Source organism: Falco peregrinus, chromosome W (genome assembly GCF_023634155.1).
Source record: "Falco peregrinus isolate bFalPer1 chromosome W, bFalPer1.pri, whole genome shotgun sequence".
Taxonomy (NCBI): Eukaryota; Metazoa; Chordata; class Aves; order Falconiformes; family Falconidae; genus Falco; species Falco peregrinus.
The window spans coordinates 5,024,115-5,027,749 of record NC_073743.1 but is presented as its reverse complement, the minus strand read 5'-3'; the positions used below and the strand labels follow the sequence as shown (position 1 = coordinate 5,027,749).

General features: G+C 46.8%; 1 non-coding gene across 1 annotated transcript; it reads left to right on the top strand.

Annotated features, from left to right (window-relative positions):
• The first annotated feature begins 861 nt into the window (after positions 1–861).
• On the top strand, positions 862–946 carry LOC114012408 (small nucleolar RNA SNORD45). The gene has a single exon (XR_003554814.1). It is a non-coding gene; the product is annotated as a small nucleolar RNA SNORD45 (small nucleolar RNA).
• The last annotated feature ends 2,689 nt before the right edge of the window (positions 947–3,635 follow it).

Here is a 3,635-nt window from a genome sequence, read left to right as displayed (position 1 = left end):
GATGAGTATTGATAACATGCAGCTGTGACCTTGCCTCCAAGGCAGTGGGTTGAGGGACATGGATGATGAGCAGCTGCAGCTCGTTCCGCTAAGTAGTTAAATAGCCCTGAGGAGTGTGGGAGAGGGGGTTGGATGGAGGGGGTCTGGTCTGGTCTGGTCTGGTCTGGTCTGGTCTGGTCTGGTCTGGTCTGGTCTGGTCTGGTCTGGTCTGGTCTGGTCTGGTCTGGTCTGGTCTGGTCTGGTCTGGTCTGGTCTGGTCGAAGGAGAAACAGCACAGACAGTAGAATCTGACTGACGGTAAAAGCCTTGTTGCAGCCTGATAGCTTGCTTGCGCTGCAGCAGCAGGTGCCCTGTGTGAGGCCACCTGAGTTGGGCTCCAGCTACAGCAACTGGTGCCCAACGTAGCTGAGACAAGCGGGAGAACCTGTGACCCATAACAGACATGGTGAGAGGCGAGCTGTTGCAACTAATCAATATGGGTGTATTGTGATATTTGTTGTCTGTCTTAACTCGGATCGCAACTGAAGAGGACGTGTATTACTTGTGCTCATAACAATCTCCAGGCAGGGTTTTTTCTTTTATTACAGTCCTGGGCATGCAGGCTTTTGCTACTATTCTGGTTTTGCTGTTCTCCTTAAGTGCCCAGTGAGGTTTGCTCTAGTATCAGTCATGGCAGTTAATGTTCTCTCGTTCACCTGTTGTGTTTTTAGCACCAGTTTCTGTAGGCGCAAGGGGTCCATTTTAGATCTTTGAGTCACCGCGTCGTGCCGTTGTGGTTTTTCCATTGGCAAACTGCTGCTGTAATTCCCTAAGGGGCTTCCTAGGTCAGGAGGTAGCGGATGGGAGCAGGTTGCCACCCTGGGTCAGTGGTGAGTGCTGGCATGTATCATCTGACCTAAAGCTGATGTCTGTCACCACTTTAGCTCTGGAATTACTCTGAGACCCAGGGAACTCTGGTTCCCTTAAGCTGCAACCTTGGAGCTTTTCCAAGCAGTGGATGAAATTCCTGTCACAGGCTCTAAGGCACCTTAAGGAGAAGGGGGCACAGTCTGAGTTTTCCTCCATGCAGGTGTCAGGGAGGTACAGTTCTGAGCTTAGTACTGGCCGCTACTAGGAGACGCTTTCAAGTGATCCGAGTGCAGCTCTGGCTACCCAAAGCTGGACAGGGTTGGCAAATGCTGATGTAGAGTTTTGGTGGTAAACTTGACCAGCCTGTCTTAACGAGCAGGCATGTTCTTTGTTCACAAGCACCGTTTAGTCCCGCCTAGGCATCCCGAAAGTTTGAAGGGCCGTGGTCACATCTTCCCTTGGTCACACACAATGAACGGTTGCCTGTGCAGAGCTGCTTTTTAAGGAGCATGCTGTGGTTATATTTTCTCTGTTTGGCTTTGCATTTGGGAAATAATGTAACAGTTACAGCTGAACCAAAGGAGCACGATACCTGACGTGGCAGAGAAGGAGGTGCATTTTACTAATTTTTTGGTGTGCATCAGTTTGACCCCAAAATGACATTGTGTCAAAGCTTGTGGCCAAGTTCCGCTGTAGATGTTGACTTGGGATATGAATGGCTCCAGGTGTGCTTTAGGAGAGCTCTGTTGGTGTAGGTGTGCTGAGCAATTGCTCTGCTGTGTGTGCAGCTGTTCTGGTTTGGCTTCCAGGTGTGCATCATCCTCACAGAAGAAACACCCTATGCTGTTGCTGTCAGGATGTCTGGTGTGGTACAATAGGAGGAGGTTCTAGATACTAGAAGTTGCAAGGCCAGCTCTGGGACAGCAACTCAGGAGTCCTTTCCAAAACGGCTGACATCTGTCCAGATCCTTAATTCTACTGAGAGAAAAAGGGGTTTAAACTAAATGAATCACCAAGGGGGTTTCTTTGGAGGAGTCTCATCAAGCACAGGCATAGGCCCCATCCTGCTTATTGTGGTGGCAGGAAAATAAGCAAGCAAGCACATCGTTCAAACTAAGATACAGTTTTGTGCATGCCCCACACCTTTTTGCACATTTTAGACCCGTTCAGCAGTGCAGTTTTATCTTCACTTTGAGCTGATGACAGCCACTGCTGCATGAAAGCCCCAAAATGGCTTTGGCAGCTGGAACGCCTGTATCAAGACAAAGCAGGGAAAGAGATCTGCATGACCTACTAGAAACAGCTTGTGCTCCAGTGCCCAGACATGAAGATTCACATCATCTAAGAAAAAAAGATTCCAAAAAAAATGCATAAAACCAGCCCCAAATCTCAGCTGCAGGAGCAAGACAGCCTGCCCTTGATTATGGAGATCAGCACAGAAGTCTGTTTAACTTCCAGCCATCCATACTGAAAATTCCTCAGTATTTGCTTCCTGTCGTACTCTTTGCAGAGCAGAGCTCGTATTCAAGAAGTCAAGGACTGTGGTACCCATAGTGTGTTCACAGACTCTGCAGTGTGAACCAGTTTTAGATTCCACCACTTGCCTCCTCAACTGTAACTCAAGAGTGGCTCAGGGCTGAGAGGTTCCTATCCCTGTTCCCTGGGTGTCTCAGCACCACCAGAGATGTTACCTTTGGTACCCCTTGCTGAGGATTCTTCTGTGCATTTTAACCTTTATCTCAGGAGGCAAACACAGCATTTTACAGAGGACAGAGACACTCTCTCCCCTCTGTGCTCTTGTTCTGCCTCATGAGAACACAGGGATGATGGGTCCCAGTCTCCTTGTTTATCAGCAGTCCTGGAAGTGGACACGGCTCCATGCAGTGCCCGTGGTCAACTGCCAAGTAAAACAGACAAGAATGTGCATGCCTGGGTGAATGCAGCTTTTTCTTCCATCTGGAGCTACAAGCCTTGACGATAAGTGTGTGACTGGGTGTTTTCATCCATAAAGAGATCTTCAAGACGTTGTTACAGGGAGTAGCTGACACATCCCATCTATCTATCTATGTCACTATGGTATCTAGGCACTGTATAATTTCACATTATAGCTGATTATGGAAAACATTTCCCTAGAAGACTGTTGGCCCTTTAGTAACACTAATGCCCTCTTTTGTGACATTCCCCGGGACTGTTATAAGAGCGGGGCTTGCCTGCACTAAGAAATTTACCATTGAAATTATACAGGCATTTCATACTGCATAACTCCCACTTGGGATGCTTTTCCAAAAGAGGCACTTTTCTGATCTTATTTGTGTTACTCAACTGGGGAAAGGCATTATTATTTGGAATAATAATAGAGATCATGCTGTTACACCTACAGTACTTTAACTACGCTGATAACTGTTGTAACTTTTTTTCAAGCCAACAGACCTTTCTCAGTCTCTGTCATTCTCCATTCATCCAGTACTGTGCCACAGGAGAAATTCTGGAAATACCAAAGAAACCTGCAATGACAGTCTGTAATCTGAGCTTCTGTGAGACCAGGTGTTTTGGGATTGGATTTGTCTCCTCCTGGAATAGACAGGAAAAATCTTCCCCAGCTGATTTCTGCTAATACCTTGATCTGTGGCCCATCAATGAGCAACTTATTACAAAACCTACATCTTTGTATTTCAAGTTGTTTTGCTTTGGTTGGATGTACTGTTCATGAAAAGATCTAGGTGCCAGAATCAGGCTTTCAACATGCATATTTGCAATGACAAATTCAAAATTCCCTTTCCATTGAT